The sequence below is a fragment of the Amphiura filiformis genome, chromosome 4 (assembly GCF_039555335.1).
Source record: "Amphiura filiformis chromosome 4, Afil_fr2py, whole genome shotgun sequence".
Classification (NCBI taxonomy): Eukaryota; Metazoa; Echinodermata; class Ophiuroidea; order Amphilepidida; family Amphiuridae; genus Amphiura; species Amphiura filiformis.
Genome location: NC_092631.1, coordinates 74971646 through 74991454, shown reverse-complemented (window position 1 = coordinate 74991454; position 19809 = coordinate 74971646).

The following is a 19809-nucleotide window of genomic DNA, read 5'->3' as shown; positions in this document are numbered from 1 at the left end:
TTTTGTTGGTCATTCGGAGGATTTATGGGAAAAACGTCAAAATTTGCTCCTAATCAGATTCAATTCAGGGGAACTGAACAACCTCCCCCAACTTTCAATGTGCTGCGCACGCCACTGTTCTAAATACTATGAAATTCCGTAATTTTCCGTGATGAAATTTAAAGTCTGAGTTCAAATTCAGGGTAAAAAGAAGTTACTTGCATGATCTTTTTAGTTGTTTTAAGCCTGATATCTTTGAAGACGGACTTCAGTTTCATTATTTTAACCTCACATATCATTATTTTTTCTTAATTTTTATTTTTCTCAAGGAAAAAAACACGTTTTCCGCGAATTTCCGCGTTTTCCGTTTTTTTCTGAAATTCCGTGAATTTGTCCGTTTTTCCGTGACACGGAAAACTTGCCACTCTAGCCTAGGCCTTCAAATTGACAAAGTCAAAACTGTCAGTGCTAGCTGCTCGGCGTTTGCAAGAGAGTAGGCCTATCATTTGTTTTGACTGAGGCATTCTGATATGGCAACTCTTTACTTATATTTCCTCTGAAATATCTGGTGAGGATAGGAAAGAGAAGGCAATGATGTTTCGGGTTAGCCCATGACATGCGACTTTAATTTTTTTAGGCCTAATTAGCCTACCTCCCGGGAGTGCGGCTAGGTTAGGCCGTATAAAATTAATATTTTGGTTCTCGTCCAGACGATTTTCATGAATTGATGAGGGAGGGAGGTGTTTTTTTTCAGTGTAAAATCAGCATTGTCTGCAGTTTTCGGTCTTTTCCAACAGTGCTCGAGGAAACGATGAAGCACTTTTGAGGGATAAACCCCCTAGAGTAGGCCCTACCACATAAAGACTTGGAAGTGGTCCTTGTTCTCTAATAAACTTATTTATAGGCCTATGTATGAAAAATTCATAAATCATTCCAAAGTCTAAAATAATTGAAAAATCTAAAAAAAAATTTAAAAAATCTGACAAATCCCAGAAATTGAGGAGAGAGGGGACGAGAACCAAAACATTAATTTTATACGGCCTTAACCTCAAGGCCTAAAACGCAAGCCGATCCTGACTCCGAAATTTGGAAGCTGAATTGCGAGTGATTAAAGTGTGTTGCTTGTTTCTAAACGGTTGCTCCGTCTAGAGACACACTTATGGGACCAGGTTCAAAACAACAGTCAAGCTCGGGAGAGCGAGTTGGCGCGGTTGTTTCCTCGCCTTGCACCACTACTGAGGTCCCGGGTTCAACGGGCCCAAAGACTCATGTGAACTTGGTTTATCTCGATTCCGCAGGTTTTCTTCGGGATCTCCAGTTTCCTCCTGCTTCTCAAAAATCGGTGATTATAGTATAGGCCTACAGTTACAAAGTTTATTGTTGATTGGGTAAATCTTGTAAAATACAGCGCGCCTGACTGGATATTTCGTTTTTAGAAATGACTGACATCAATTTCGCATAGCCATCCATGGATTAAAATAAGTGTCGGCCTATAATATTTCCCATTATATGTTTGTAGCATATAGGCTTTTTGAAGGCCTATGTATGTTTATAGGCGCTCCTCGTAATTTATTTCAAGAACAGCTTGCATGTCATGTTCTTCTGAACCAACTTCTTCATTTGCCGTTCAGCTACTGCCCCAGTGCCAACGGCTCAAATAATATTGGCAAGTCTCCCGTATTATTAGCCTTTGCATCGGGGCCTGAGATTGGAATTCCAGTTTCCTTTCTCACGAAGTAAGGGCTAAGAGTAAAATTGTACAATTGTGTTTGGGAGTGGCCTTCTCTCTTTTCTCTTTTTCCTAGCTATTTTCTTCCATTTCTTGCTTTGTTTATCAAAGCTATCTAGGCCAACATGCATATATTAGCCTACACTGGCTATCCAGGCTTGTGCATTTGTATGAGCTTGGAACGGTCCATGGTTTTCCATGGATTAGCATGTGTTCCTCACGGACCAACCTGGGTAAACAAACAAACAAACAAACAAATAACACATGGTAGGCCTTTAGGGAATAAATTTAAAATAAAAGGGCCTAGGTCTACTTTACATTGTTTGGGGTATGAAAATAAGCACTTTTAAAAGTTAACTTATGGAAGAAAAAGCTTTTTTATACCAATTGTCAGGTTTTGGAAAAAATAATCATCTCTTGAATATTTTTTAAGGTAGGTCCCACGGAAAAAATACATAGGCCTATAACAATAATACCCATGGGAGGTGCTCGCGCCGGCACATCATCTGCAATTTTGTGTGTTGCGGCAAATCTTGGCGATATTCCCCTCAATATCGTCACTATATCATAGGCCTAGGCCTACTCATAATTAGTTTTATGGTTTTATATATGCCATGTAGGGCCTACATAAAGTCATCGGAATCATGGTCATGTTGACCGGGGGGTTGAATTTATGAATAAGTAAAATAGGAAGCTGCATTATGCTTGATGATGATTAAAAAAACCAATTGATCGTCCCCGCCCGCTTCCTTTCGCATGGCATTGCAATTGAGGAGTCTGAAATGTTTAATGCTATTTTCTTTATTATAAGGGAAAACTTCTTTTTTTAAATGTTTCAAAAGTTAATAATTTGCTTCTGTCCAATGAGCATTTCAATTTAGAGGCTTTGTTTTAATCATCCTCTCAGAGAACCATCAAATAACAAGAGCCTCGATCCTATCATCCTCCTCTACAAGTAATAATGTCCGGGAATAATACATAGGCCTAAATGATCCATTTGCATTGTAAAAATAACTAATAAATGATAAATAAAAAGGCCCTCCACTTCCTCTTTTTGATAACATGTGGACAATCAACTGTTTTGTTTTTACTTGACCTTTAAATAATTATAAGTGGTTGTATTACCATGATTATTGCATCTGATATTTAGATCGCGATCGCTGTTGTCAAATTATCCCGGCAAAAATGTCAACGCAACACAAAACGCGTAACCACAATGACGTCATCAGGAAAGCGCCCAATTTTCTACTTTTGATAAATGACGCGCGATGTAGCGTCGGAAGGGGGTAAATCGAGTACGTTGTTTTCATTGTATTTTTACTTCTAAAATAGTTAGTTCTTCAATTGTTTTAGATATTGATTCTATATTTTATGGGCTTTATTTTGATACCAAATCATATTTTCTTTCAATGGTCCCTTTAAGATACTGATCAAGATGTAAGTCCGATAAAATGCCCGATGAAACCGCCGTATTTTAGCTGCAATTCTGTGCTGCTTGTGTGCTTCGCAAGACAAAATGACTTGCTTTACATTGATACCCCGGAACCGGTACTGAAATCCCGCATACGTGACAAGTTGCACTGACCACTAGGAACTGCGACGCGGCAATGAGGTCAGAGGGAAATAGTAGTACTATTCCCGGGGAATAGTACTTCCAATAGTACCACATTCCCTCATCAATCGACCTTTTGACTACTTTGTAAAATAGTTAAAACTATTTTTGGTCACATGATACTCGTTTAACCAATTAATGACCGAGAATATATAAAGATATAAAGGAATAAGAAAAAATAACGAATGAAGGACAAAGAGATGAGATGAGATAAAATGAAATGATTGAAGCATCATGTGAAAATCAAAGAATCACAGTTGAAGGCTTCAAAATCTTCAGCCATGGGCTACATTTCAGGACACAAAGTACAGACAGATAGTTAATTCAAGTGGCAAGAATATAAAAGAGTGATAAAATTGACACCTTAATGCATAGACAAGTACAAATCAATGATAGAGGTACATGACTTAGTGTTACATCAATACAAAATGCTGACATTTGCATCACGTTTGCACTTTTCCAAAACATCAACACGTTCAATGACTAGAGATAAAAACTTTATCATAGATTGCTTGAAGTTTAATTGAAAAACTTTGCTAGACTTCTAAACCTGGTAAAATAAGTCAGAACATCTGAATGTATTGTTATAACCAATAATTCGCAACCAAATAAGACGTAATAATGACACTTGTTCCGCAAATGCCTTTATTTGATTGAAGTTCATGTATATATTATAGTGACTCCTATCCTATACAACAAATGATCAGATCGTCAAATAACTATTAACATTTTCAAGCGACACTATTTTATAAACGAGTTTCAACAAATCCTTTTCTTCGTGCGAATGAAGATGATTTGAAGGTCCTCCTTGTTTTGAATAGAGGCTTCCTAAATTGGAAGACTGTAGAAAAATAAGAAAGTGTGAAGTATTTAGCGTTAACCGACTTGGGGCTTCATCTTGTGCTTGCGGCTATGACCTACAATAAACATGATAACGCCACATCATCTAAACATTGTGTGGATGGGTGCAAGTCAATCAATTTTCAATATTTTCAATCGGTGTAATTTTAATCAGCAGATGATTTGATCTCATTGCATTGCATTACCGTAAGAAAAAAAGACCTGTTATTGTTTCTTGCCATTTTGTTGTTAAGGACGCCCTCTTAAGGGAGATATTTTTCTTCAAAATCACAAAATACACTATTATTCTAGCATGCCTCGGCGCCTTAGGTTTAACCAATTTCATTTTTTTTACATTATTTGTTTTAAACTGTTCGAAGGTCCCTAAACCATAGCAACCGTTATGATTGACAAGCTACATGACACGTATATGTTATATATAGTATTAATTTAACGGTTGGGATTTAAGAGGGAGTGCTATACCCTAAATTGTTTCCCAGTGCTTTTACTCCGTGTCTCACTAGCGAGACTGAAGTTATTCTCGCTCGTCATGGGAAATAAGCTATGGTGATTAATACCGTTAGATTCAGCGCAACACACCAGGATACGATGCCCAAATGGTATATTATTTATTCGTTTTGAAACTAAAATCCTGAACCGGAGACGTTTTTTAATTTACAAATGACAGTATAGACTGAAATAGGAGAGACGTAAGTGAGCAATCACAGATAACAATATGCCATCCAGACCCAGTGATAATCTATCAAAATTAAAAGCGTGTCAAAAGTTAGGAATAGTTAGGAATGGGTTGTTTAATATTACGTTTCAGACAGGAAGTTCTTATAAATACCGTATTTAAACTTGTTTTACATGGGAACCGTTGTTTTCTTTCCTTTCCATTAACCCTTAATGGAAATAACTTTAAAATGGGATTGGATCAACAACATCATAATAATCAAAAAGATGAACAAGAAGGAAAAAAAACCGAATTGATCGTATAGACATCGCTGTCTGCTGAGTTTTTGGAAAAGCTGTGATTTTTTGGTTAGAGGGTATTAGAGCTCATCTATTGGCCAGGCCAGCACGGTTGTTTGATGAGATTATTTATTATTTTTTACAAAATATCATATAATTTGCAATTCCATACGTGAACAACATCAACATAATATCATATAATTTGCAATTCCATACGTGAACAACATCAACATATTGCACAGCTATTTTTATCATGGATTTTCATTTCTTTATACACTTATTCTATAAAATGTATATTTGTGTGAAAATTGAGGGCGCTATTTATATATGTTTAACATTTATTCTAGTTAAATAATATGTGTGATTAATTTAATTTCATGATAAAAAGATTTAGAAAATGTCCTTGCTTGTTTAAGGGTAGAATAATAATAATAATGATAATAATAATAATAATAATAATAATAATAATAATAATAATAATAATAATAATAATAATAATAATAATAATAATAATAATAATAATAATAATAATAATAATATTTATTTCAATTGACATAAATTACAAACATGTAAAAACATTAAAAGCAATTTACATGTAAATGCCAATCCATGAGAAATAGACTAAACAGTCCAAAACACAACGTGTTTCCTGATTATATGTACATATAATAATAATATTAATAAATACAAGATACACATTAAAACAAAAACATTTGTAGCATTTGTAGAAAAAAAGAGTGAAACACTCTAAGACATAACTTATGCACACAGAATGTATGAACAGTGCACAAGATAGGCAGCGAAACAAATTAATACATATGTGAACAAAGTTATTGCCTTAGAGTGTACGTAACTAAAATTATACAAATAAATTTCCACAATTTAAACAAAATGTTAACACAAGAGATTTTAAAACAGAGATTGCAATGAAGAAAAAAATAGTAGACAAGTAAACATGCATTATGAAAAACATAATAACATCATAAAATGTTCATTACGCAGGGCCTTAAGGGGGTACTACACCCTGCCCAATTTTGTGCCTATTTTTGCATTTTTCTCAAAAATATAGAGCATTGGTGACAAGTAAGATATGTATATTATAGGGGCAAGGACTACAACTGCTACACGGGAAATTTTATTTCAGCACAGACAACAGTTGTGGAGTTACAGTCAAAAATGAGGGAAAACCAATATTTGATCAATAAATCAATAACTACTTGCCTTGAGTTGCTGAATTTTCAGTGCAGTTGTTGTAGTCCTTGCCCTATAATATACATATCTTACTTGTCACCAATGTGCTATAATTTTGAGAAAATGCAAAAATATGCTAACAATTGGCCAGGGGTGTAATACTACTAAAAAGGTAAGAGAGGGCGCAGAGCGGACATCAGTGGAAAGGAAACAAAAACAGAGTTGAAAAAGGCATTGGTATGAGAACTACAGTGGAGATACCTAAACTCCCTAACCTTAGAAGACTTGAAAAATTGGCAAAAAAAGAAGGACCAATCCCATTAATCAATTTAAAGCAGCAGATCAACCTCAACAAATCAAATATTGGATATATGTACAGAGGCAGGCGATGGTGGCCGAATGTGCAACAAAATCAGAATATATATAGCTCCTTACTATCCAGCAGTAGGGCTGTTTCAGTTATGTGTTATGGTTTATAATACTGACTGAAAAGAATTAAAGCCATTATTAGCGAAATGTGATCTGATCTGAGGAAGTACTGTGTTTTCCATGTTCTTTGAAAAGGCCTTTGTATTGCTAACAGGTCTGTAACTTTTGAGCTCATTAGAGTCCATACTTTTTATATAGGTGTCACAATGGCTGATTTTAAGTTCATTGGAAAACTAGGGATTTGTTTATAATGCAGGTAAGTGGAGTGTGAATGAATGTGCCGACATCCGATTTTAACAATCAAGTAGGCAAAAACATCCCAAGTCGCTACACCATCAAGCGTATCGAGAATCAGAGCGATTTTGTTTTTGAAGAAAATTTACAAATCATTGCTCAACTGACTCAAAGGCAAAGAGGATATTACAGCTACCATTCAACAGAGTATTGAGTGTCTTAAACACTTGCTTAGTGTCTGCTGCGGCAAGTTCTTCCTTGTAATAAGCAGATTTTACATTATTTATCAATTTTGTGACAATCTTGACTTGTTCGCATTTCATAGTTGCGTTCATTTATATTTTTGCTCCATGACGCCGTTTTTGACGAGCTTTGTGAATGTTATTGTTATACCAATGATATCTTGGACGGATAGTTCTGCTTATATTTGTGCTTGTTGCGTGTTTGTCAATGCTGTTGTCAAAGAGTGCTCAAATTATTTGCAGGTCATGTCACTGTTAACAGCGAGGGTATTACGTTCAGATTCCAGATCCGCTTTAAAATTTACAAGGTCGATGGCTTCCTCACAGAAGATGTTTTTTTTTACGTATTTAGGATTTTATTTAAATCACTGCGACGATATCTGTTGATGAAACTCCATTAGACAGCCAGGGTATTGCCCTGTAGTAAAGAACTATGGTAGTATGTTTAGCTATGAGATATGAAATCTAAATAATATATATCATCCTACAGTAATAAATATGTTGTAAAAATCGTCCTTAAACACTAAAACATTCAGACACAATCAGGAGCAAATTATCTCGTTTATCTGCATGTTAGGCGCATGTGTATTATTCTATAATAAAAGGAAACAAAATACAACTTCGCGAGCACAAGGGAAGAAGATAAAAGGCATAATAAAACCTTCTCCCTACAATCTTCTCTGACTAAACCCTGCAATTTATATGGATGGATCTACCTTGATCTATTGCTCATTACAATATCTCCAAACATGGAATCCTTATTGACATTTCTGGTATATCAGATCAAATATTGATTTCGAGTTTCATGTATTTGATATATTGCATACTTCAAGCAGTCAGAACATTTACCCGAATATTTACTCGGTTCGTGCTCTATCAATGTTTGATTAATGGGCGGAATAATTACTTTTTATCAGTGAAGATAAATCGCATAAGCTTTTTACCCTGCACATATTGATCCGTTACTCACTTAATGCAAGGTAAGAAAAATCTACTTAGTATTCTCTTGTTCGTTTTTGAGTTTACGTAAATAAATTCAAATTTTTACACACATGGCCTGTACTGGTTCAGTGCAGGGCCATTTTGACGTGCCTCCTGGAACGTTCGTGTAGTGAAAATAAAAATCCGTGCAGTGCTTAAGGTGGTACTACACCCCCTGATAAATTTCGTGACTAATTATGCATTTTTCTCAAAAAATAACTACACACTAGTAACAAAAGTTATGTATATTATATCCAATTACTTCACTGAAATTTCAGTGATTCAAGACAAGTGGTTCATTAATGTTAAGAAATGAGGTACATTCTAGCGGTACCTCTTTTCTTATCATAAATGACGTACCGCTTGTCTACCACTGAAATTCCAGTGTAGTAACGGGATTCCTTTCCCCTATAATATTCATTACTTTGTTACCAGTGTGTTATTATTATTTTTAAAGAAAAATGCAAAAATAGTCACAAATTTATCAAGGGGTGTAGTACCGCCTTAAAATACTTTTTTCCTCCATAAAGTAAGACTAATCGAGTCGGAAATCCTATAGCAAAAAGGCTATAATTTGTGGTCATCAGACATATCGAATTGCATTCTCAATACGAAGAATGTCTTATTATAATTAGAGCACATCAGACATATCGAATTGCATTCTGAATACGAAGAATGTCCTTCTGATATCAAATAATTTTCATTTTTTGAAATTCCCGATATAATACAAATTTTATGACAAATTATTAAAATGTGATATTTTTCACATTTTTGATATATAACAGTCCTCGAAGTAAATTTTATAAATCTAATGATATATTCTTAAAGTGTATGTAGCTGGGAGGAAAAGCCGACGATCAATTGAAAATTTTGACCTTTCATATTGAAGATATCGATTTTCCCCCCAAAAGGCCTAATTTTTTTTGGTGTTTTGGGAAAAATCCATATCTTCAATACGAAAGGTCAAAATTTTCAATTGATCGTCGGCTTTTCATCCCACATACATACTTTAAGTATAAATCATCAGATTTATAAAGTTTACTTCGAGTACTGTTAAATATCAAAAATATCAATTTTAATCATTTGCCATAAAATGCGTATTACATTGCGAATTTCAAAAAATCAAAATTATTTGATATCAGAAGGACATTCTTCGTATTCAGAATGCAATTCGATATGTCTGATGTGCTCTAATTATAAAAAGGCGAAGGGCACAGAGGGTACCTGCTTTCAGTAACAACCCAGTCTTAAAACATAAAACTAGCTTTATAGAATTAGGAATTCTTCCGCAGAGAATTTCTAAATTAGAATAGCCTTATTAGTTGAAACCTTATCTTGGTTTCTATAAAAGAAATATATTTATTTATAACCAATTATTCTTTTGGTCCAGGATACTTAAAACTATAAATATCCAACAAAAAGGTTTTACCAATCTTAAATATCTTTTTGTAAAGTTTTGGTGGCTCTGAAAAGAGCCGTTCATTCTTTGGTTTAGGGAACCGTAACTGTCTCTTATTAGAAACTATTGTCCCTAATGTCCCTCAATAAATACTGTCCAAACGTTCATACCCCATCCCTTAAGCAGTGTTTTAATTTTTCGCAAAGAAATTTGTATGCAACTTTGCCGAATTCGATACAATTGGTTAACAACTTGTGCACATTTGCCTCACTTAAGTTGCAGAAATCTTAGGGACACGTGTGTCGTGTGACTTTCATGCAACATTTAATATGTTTTGTGTGCCTTTTTCATATTCATGATTAACATTTGTTAAACATAATACCGTTTAACTTGATATCTGAAGACCAGCTCTGTACTTTCAATTGTAGGCACCTGTGTGCATTTTATGCAATTTGTATTAGTCTTTGCCTTCTGATTAACATTATTTAAACGTAATACCATAAACATTAATGACGTTAGTGAACCTGGTGTGTACTTTCATAGAGCTGTAGGTTATTAAAAATAATGACAAGTCAATTAAATTTACATTTACCCTTCCAAATAACTTTCTTTTCCGATTAACATTTTATAAAACATAATACCATTAACCGGAGATTATTTAAATAATTGTCACAAAAAAATCAACATTATTTGATATCAGAAGAATATTCCCCGTATTCAGAATGCAATTTGGTATGTCTGATGCTCTCTCAGGTCCCATAAAATACTAGAGAGATTGCAAAGAGGCGTTCACTGCTAACGCCATACGGGTTACGTATTACGACATTGTGCGGCAGAACGTCATAGTGCCGTTTACATCCAAACTAGTCTCCTACTCAGCCAGTTTGTGTCGGTCCTAACGCTCGTCGTTCCTAGTATGTTCGTGATAGCGTCTAAAGAAACCAGATTTGGTTCCTTGTACTTGGATATATGTGTTCAACGGATATAATAGTCGTTAGCTAGCGTCTTGAGAAAGAAGCTAGCGTCTTGAACTCAAAAACTTGACAAAAATTCTGATTTTATATGTGCCGAACTATAGTGCAGTGTAGGCCAATCGTGGAGGTAGTCTAAAAGCAGACAAACACAAATATATTACAGAAAACTAGAAATGTCGGGTTAAATGGTATGTGAGGGTCAATGGTATAAAAGGTTTAAATAGCGTTCAAAAAACATTTTGTTCAAAACTTGCTGCAAAACATTCTAACATAGACTTAAGTACACACAATATTTGGCAAATGATATTTTACTATAGTATTTCGAATTTTGGTTTAAAATGTTGTTGTATTATTTTTTCAGTATAACACGTTTAAAAACAGTTTTCATGCTTTTTATATAAACCGACATTGATATGTTATCAAAATGTTTTAACTAAAACCAAAAACATATGCATTATCATGTTTTAAAAACATTTTGGTGGTTGCTGAATAGTATCCTTAAGCAAAACACTTTGACAGCTGTTTAATGCAACGAAATAGCAATGGCGAAAAGTGACGTTGCACGAACTGCTGTCTCCGTCCAAAACAGACAATTCATACCGCATTATGCCGTATTGTTTTCGCAAGATGAATTTTGGACGGCATTCTCCACACACAAATGAATAGGCAATCTGCCCGCTCGAATTTGCGGCGAAACAAAATCGAAATTTATTCACTTCTTCTTGTCTATACTAGTTTGTAACCCCCAAAACGATTTTATTACATGTCGGACTCTACTTGTTCTATTTGGATACTTTGATTCGCTTCAAAACACGACAAACATAACATTTTTCTGCATTCTGTAATGCGGTTTTTTTGGTCAATTTGGAACATCATTTTTTGCTAACAACCGCAACGTAACCGGCATACTAACTAGTTTTCGTAGCATGCGGTTGGTGTTCCCGTATCGCGTTTCACGTACATTTTGCAATCTCTCTACTGTGCAAACGTCTCGACGCGTCGCTTTCCGAGATTTTAAACGTCAAAAATAAGTCAATAAAATGTGTGAATTTAAGGCGTGACTTTTAAAAATTTACAAAACTCGAGGGAGACAACCTCCCTCCAGCAACCCCTTTCTCACAACCTTGTCTCCGTTCTCTGATATTTTTGAGTTTACGTTAGCTTACGTGCAGTGACTTTTTTCTCCTAAAACTTCAGTGGCTCGTGAAACTAGGAATAATCTTAAATATTTGAGATGTTATGATCTTATATTAAAGAATATAATCAGCCATAATGGTGTATGATCGGGTGCATAATTATCAAGTTGTTGTAATGCTTTGTATCTTTCAGAGGCTGTTAGATCGCACATTTTGTTGGTAATGTCGAGCTTCTATGTGCCCTTAATAAGTAGGCTTTATATAACATTAATGCGTTTATATGCAAGTGATTAGAATTATAGTCAGTTGAAGTTGGTCTTACATAATGTGTCTATATGATTACTTTGGACAATGAGGATTGTTTCTTAATGCTATTATATTTGACATTGCTGAAATTACCGTGGCTCTATAAACGAACCTTAAGCATCTAGCCCTTAAACTACAGTAAGCCAAAAAATTAAGGTACCATTTATGTTTACCCCCTGTATATCCTAAATAAAGACAGATATGTCATAATTGGAACCAGCAGCCAAAGGCTGCATATTTTAGCTCGAATTTAAGACCTCATTCGTTGCAATTGTTCAAGAAATAAAGACACAACGATCCAAAACCCCAAGGAAGGTGCCAATTTAAAAGTTGCAGTTTCCTCCATTGCATGCGCTATTGATTTGTACACAAAGTGTTCGCGAACAAGGGAACTAGCGCCATGCTTCCATTGATTAGCACGTTAAAACTAGCGTCATGCTTTCATTGATTAGAACACAAAAGTGCAACTTTTGATTTCGTCTCTTCAGTAGGTTTTAGATCACCGTTTCTTTGACATATTTGTCTTTTATTTAGGATATACAGGGGTGAACACAACTGGTACCTTAATTTTTTGGCTTACTGTATGTGCTGTATCATATAACTATGGGAATTATAAAGCGCCTTTCCTGATAAATTATCAAGCGTCATTAAGAAATTAAATTAAAAAACACGTAAAAAGGAAAATACAATGATCATCAAAACATCATGTGAAATAGAAGACCCATTTGAAACCCAAACCAATGTTTTTGCGAATTAAGATGAAATTTGAGCTATTTTGTTAGAAAACCTAGTACGTGTTCCATGATTGAACAGAAAGGCAAATCTTTCCAGTGTTACACAGGATGATGAAAGAGTAGTGTTTCGGTCCAGTAAGACCAAATGGTTGAAACACCTTTTCTCAAGTTCTCACCATGGATACACACTTACCAAAGCTCTATCCTCAGCTCATTTGTGGAAGGCAAATTTCCAATGTCACACAAGATGATGAACGAGTAGTGTTTCAACTCACCAAGAGATTAAACACCTTTTCCCCAAGTCTACTCAAATCTACACAATGGACACACTGCTCCAAAACAACTCAACTAATTGATTAGTACAATATGTACCTAGCCGCTTTCGTCAAATGTTTGACAAACATTAAGCGATCACAAACGTTTACCAAACGTTTATGGGCGTTTATAAAAATGCTTGATAAACGTTTTTGAACGGCATTTGTTTGCCAAACGTTTGGCGAAAACGGCTGTGAATGGGCACACATACCACATACACGTACGGGCAACAGGTGATATTTATGAAATACCTCTTATCAGGCAGTCTTATTATTGTCGCTGATCCTTTGCACTTATTATATTCCTGACGACTTTGTAAGTAATTTCCAGTTCCAAATTTTACGGCGAAGTCAACTGAAGACATGAAGAAAACTGGCCGAACATAAACAAAATGGTGTTACTCTTACCATTCACAACTATCCCTGTGGCAATAATGATGGTGTTCCTTTCACAATGTTCATCATTCTATCATTTTTCGGAATTTAGAAGAAATATTCTAATTTGCTCAACTAGACAGAACTGTAGCTGCTTGTAAACCAGAGAACAGTTAGTCCACCGATATCATTTGACGTTTTGGGATAAATACGCACACCTTCCTCGCACATTTGTAGATATAAGATATAAGATACAAGATAATTTGGTTCCATATGTGCTACTTTGAGAGCACTTGTAACAGAACTGCCCGGGTTTTTCTCCTATTTTTATATTACTAAACACCAAGCTGGAAACTTTACCTGAAAACAGCGCTAATAATATCCATTACCATTACATTAAGTTCTAATTTAGTTCCTTGTTATAGAGTTTTATTTCACATAAATTCTGTGATAATTTCATTATAAACGAGGGAGATTACCAAGATTTTTCGTGGGGGTAGTCCGTTTACATCAATGCTGGGGCATTTTCCAAATTACATTATTCAGGAGCACATCACAATAAATATTTAATTTTATGTTCCGGGGACAGAACACATGGATTGATTTGAAAACACAGAGACGGATTTTGCTTTTGATCCTAACAGAGACAGGTAGCCAGTCTCACTTGATCGGGAAAATGTAGTTATGTAGTGACCTAAAGTATTGTTAGGTCCTTACAAACGCTATTAAGAAGAATATTGCAGTTGTTTGGTTTAGAAAGGATGCGACTTTGAACAGTATAGTTACACGTGTCGCAAGATTTTATAACATAATACTGTCTGTTTTGCCAATTATTCTACTATGTATGGACGGATGTATTCTCTGAATGTTGTCTGTGGATAACATCTCGAAAATTTATAGCTTTTAATGTTAGCACTACTCATGAACATCAGTAGTGTTCATCCATCCTGTAAACTGTTATCAAACCTACAATCACTTTGTTGGTTTTCCTGTTATCAAACCTACAAACCTACAAACTAAATATTTGTGTGTATGGCCTCAAATTACGTGTCAGGGCTATTTAGGACAGACGGGAATTGTAATTACGAGGTACCCTGATGCTGCGGGATCGCGTGCTGATCGCGACGCTTTGTTGAGCACCAAGGTGGTAAACTTCACTATTCTTTATCTATATGGATACTGGCGAAATAACCAAGAAGGTATCAGGCAAGTTGTGGAGAGGTGTCCTACAAAATACTCGACATTAACACAAAGCAGGAATAAATGTGTCAGCTTAATTAATTTTATTTTCCCGCCTTGAAAATCCCCACTTAATTGTGCCTGACCTCAAAAGAACACGTTTCATGATTCACCTTTGTCTTACTAGAAGATTGTCGATAACACATGAATTTAGACAAAAAATTCATGCGCCTTTTTTGTTCTTAAAGATGCGACTCTTTAATATTAATGAGTCAGGTGGATGTATCCTTGCCCTTAAAATTAACTGCGTAATGAACTGGTTTCTTTTACAAATGGTTAAAATTTCAAGCAGCTTATTGTCTATGTATTTAATTTACACTGTGATGCGAATGCATGTACCAAAGCTGTTTATGCATTATCCATACTGTAGGAAAAAAACTCACATGCACTACAAATGAGGCATATATGAATTGAATTGTCTATATAATCAGTTACATTTAAATGTCAAACTTTAGCTGGGATTATAAGTTTTACGTTTGCCTTTTTGATATCATTCATTAAACTAGAAGTACTCTATTAGTAAGCAACACCTACTCATTTGAATATACCCCGTGGGTGTATTGCAAAACACTTCAGAGACACCTGCCCGGATGCTATTGAAACTATTAAAGATACTTTTATTTCTAATATGAAAAGTATCAATTCTTCTTAACATAATTTCAGATTGACATTCGTCATTAGGTTAAAAAAACTTGCATTGCTAACTACAAGTTAATTAATATCATCATCATAGGCAGGGGTGTAGCCAGGGGAAAGCGGGAGGGAGGGAGGCAACCCCGACAGAAATTTTTCAGGGATAAAATGGGGACGGCAAAGAGTAAAATGGGACAAAAAATTGACAAATAATGGGCACGAAAGTTTGGCTTTGTTTCATGACACTATAATCCTGGCCACGCTATTGATCATATGGCTTATAGCTAGAATCAAGAAGCCGTAACAGAAATAAAATTATTTAATTGTTTGTAAATTGGTAAATGTAATAATAATACATGTATTGGTATTTTCTACATGCGCTATTGAAAGGAGGGGAATGCATACAACCACAAAAAAATATTTGTATGATAGTTTATAAGTCATTCTTAAACACTTGAGAACGTTCCTGCAATCTTATTGGTATGAAACGATAGATGCACGATAGCGGCTAAAGACAATACCTTTATTCTCTAAATATGAAGTACACAATATTAGTGCAATAATCCGCTCTTATATCAAGTTCTCTTAAATGTATCGCACAGTATAGCTTCACAGCTAATGCATTTTCTCATTCCTGTAATGACGCTGGACAAAGGCACCTTGTAACATGTCACTTGTCTATTTCTAGACACATTGGGAGGCAGATGCATTCCAACTATATCAGTATTTTTCAAAGTTTAAACCACACGTTTGTTTAATGAACTCACTTGAACCAATGCCTCAGCGGACAGAGATGTTATTGGTTTGATGAACTCTTAGCAGAAAAAGTTATTGTTAGAAAGCTTAAAGGATGTGATTTGATTGATTTATCTAAGATATGGTATGGAAATGGTTTTGGACTAACACATAGTTGTCCAAAAAATACAAATATATACATACACTTGAGTACAATAGGTGTTAGTTAAGGGGGTACTGCACCCCTGTGGTAAATTTTGACTATTTTTGCATTTTTCTCAAAAAATATGTATATTATTAGGGCACGGAATCCAATTACTACACTGAAATTTCAGTGACTCAAGACAAGCGGTTCAGTTTATATGATAGGAAACGAGGTACATCTTAGCGGTACCTTATTTCTTATCATAAATAACGAACCGCTTGTCTTGAAATTCCAGTGTTGTAATTGGATTCTTTGTCCCTATAATATACATAAATTTTGTAACCAGTGTGTTATTAGTTTTTGAGAAAAATGCAAAAATAGACACAAATTGATCGAGGGGTGTAGTACCCCCTTAAAAATCGTTTTGCAACTAACACATAGGTGTCCCAAAATACAAACACATACAATGCTTGTGCAAGAATAGTGTTAGTTAATAATCGTTTCAGGACTAACACTTGACACAACAAGTATGAATAAGTAAAAAGTGTAGCTGGTGATACAAACTATGCTTTTTAGTATATAAGTCTTATATTCGTAGCTACATAAATAAATTCGGGTTAATTTAAACAGGTTACTTAACTTACCGGGAATCGAGCCAGAGACGTTCTGATTGCCATTTTTGTTTTTTATAGTTATTATTATATTTTATCAGACATTATTATTATCATTATTATTATTATTATTATTATTATTATTATTATTATTATTATTATTACTATTATTATTATTATTATTATTATTATTATTATTATTATTATTATTATTATTATTATTATTATTATTATTATTATTATTATTATTATTATTATTAATGTTATGTGTGTTTGTTAATAAACGTTCGGCAAAGTAGTTGTCCCAAAAATAAAAACACATGAAATGTTTGTACATTAATGCATTAGTTAATAACCATTGTTAGGCTAGGACTAAGACTTAGTTGTCCCAAAAATACAAACACATGCAATGTTTGTACATTAATGTATTAGTTAATAACCATTTCAGGCTAGGACTAACACTTAGTTGTCCCACACATACAAACACATACAATGTTTGTACATTAATGTGATAGTTAAAACCGTTTCAGGGTAGGACTAACACTTAGTTGTCGTAAAAAACAAACGCATACAATGTTTGTACATTAGTGATAGTTAAAACCGTTTCAGCCTAGGACTAACACTTAGTTGTCGTAAAAACACAAACGCATACAATGTTTGTACATTAATGTGGTAGTTAAAACCATTTCACGCTAGGACTTACACTAAGTTATCCCAAATATACTAACGCATTTAATGTTTGTACATTAATGTGATACTTAAAACCGTTTCAGGCTAGGACTAACAATTAGTTGTCCCAATACTAACGCATTCAATTTTGTACATTAATGTGATAGTTAAGACCGTTTCAGGCCCACCGTTTCAAAAAGATCAAGGTAAGACAATGAGTCAAAAGGATAATTTAGAAACAAGTGGAATTTTATAGGGATTGTACAACATAGCGTTATCATCGAGGAAAAATGCCGGAGCATATTGGATCATGGCGATTTCTCTTTCAGGAAGTTCATAAAATAGAGCAAAGAGTTACACGATAAGTCCAAAAGTGGCAAAGTCCTAACAAAAAGAAGAGCAGAAGTGTCAACATCAAAATAGCGTGGGGAAAGACTCTTTTTTAGATGTATATGATAAATGTGCTGAATCCTTTTAGATGTGCTGGATGACTTTAAAAAAAGTCATCCTATGAGCTCATTCGTACGGTAATCCTGCATCAATTGGTTTGGTTTAATATTGGTATTGGCCAATAGAGTAGCAGTATAGTTAAAAGATCTCATTGATTTCGATGTTAAATATTAAAATTTGCATCATGATAAAACAGACAGTCATACACAGATATATAACCTACGGCTATGTCTAATGTCCTGTACCCACTTAACTTCAAAACTTACCTTACGGGGACGCATAATAACTTCATGTTCTATTAGCGTTACGCTTGATCACCAAGAGTGCTTATTATTTTTATTATTCGATTCTTGTCAGTCTCCAACACTAAGACGCCAACTTATAATTATGTTTTATTTAACAGGTGCAATAACATTACCTCAAGTACTCTGATCACTCTTTCCCGCCATAGAGATCGATTTTCCCGCCAAATGGACCATACCTTGTTTCCCGCACTGTATCTCACATTCACAACATTAATACTACTAACACCCTATTTCCGTTCAGCAGACGACAAAACAAACATACAATATAGGGACAGAGAGGCAAACATTTATATTACATTGACAACGCACTACTTCAATATGGACATATCTCTTTACTCATGTTTAGATAGATTTGTTGGAAATAATAAAAAGTTGGATGGGATTGATTTGCCAGAGGCAATTCTAAGCCATTCAAGTAATTGACTTACTGTTGCTGACCATTGGGTTGACTTTATTAAAGAGGCGATTGAATTATTCCATTCGAAAGTGGTCAGCTTCTTCAGTTATTGACATTTATATTTAGCTCCGTGCTAGGGAATGCTATCGTGGTTGGTTATTCAATATCCATGCTGTGACCACGAAATTGATCCATGGAAAGCATCGAATTTAAATTAAATAAACGGCAAGAATCAGAATTAGAACTTGATTACTTCTACCTGTGTGGGGTAACCACAAAATGAATTGCCTTATATAATGGATAATCAAGAATGGGGGATACCAATTTATTATGGTTATGTATTACAACCTAAAATCCTTTTAAGATCATGCAACTAATACCGGTACCAAATTGGTGTCACATTAAAACGTAATATAAATAAGCTTCTTGATGGGATGCTTGAAATTTTAAAGAAAAGACATTAAATAATTAGGAACTGTGGGCATGACCTATTAAATTGACAGATAGCACTGTGAAGTAAGGTTGTTCACTTTGAAAATAAAGTGCGACAAAAACCTTATTGCCTCATTTTTCGCTATGACAGAAATGCAAATCTTGGAAAGCTTGGAAAGTCTGAAATGCTTTAAGCGTTAGGATAAACAAGATCTAATATGTTATACCAAAGATAATCTTCGTTGTCTCCTCTGACTTGTGTGATTAAATCAATCAGGAACTACGTTCTATCACGGTCAGTGAAAGAGACACTAAAGTACTTCCAAAAGTGGCCAGTGAATAGCAATAAGGATATTAAGTAAAACCGTTTTAAGGCAAACGAAATCTCATATAAATACTTGAATAAATCCTGCGATGTAATTTCAGAAATAGGAGAACTAAAGTCCTTGCAGTTATTGGGTCCAAAGTTAATCTGACGTAAGCCTCTAATAGGACAAAATAGGTAATGGTCAAATTGTTCTGGTCAAATCGTATTTGGGACATAAAATATTGTGAAATAAATACACATATTTAGTATATGGTCGGTAGAACGTATTGTATGAACGTGGGAAATTTGGATGAACTTATTTTGTGTAGTCTGCAATGAATAGGCAGGTGAACGGATACAAAAACAAAATCAAGCCCACCCCCCCAAAAAAAAACAGCTATCGTTTTAACTGCAGTATTGAAAAATTAATGTAAAT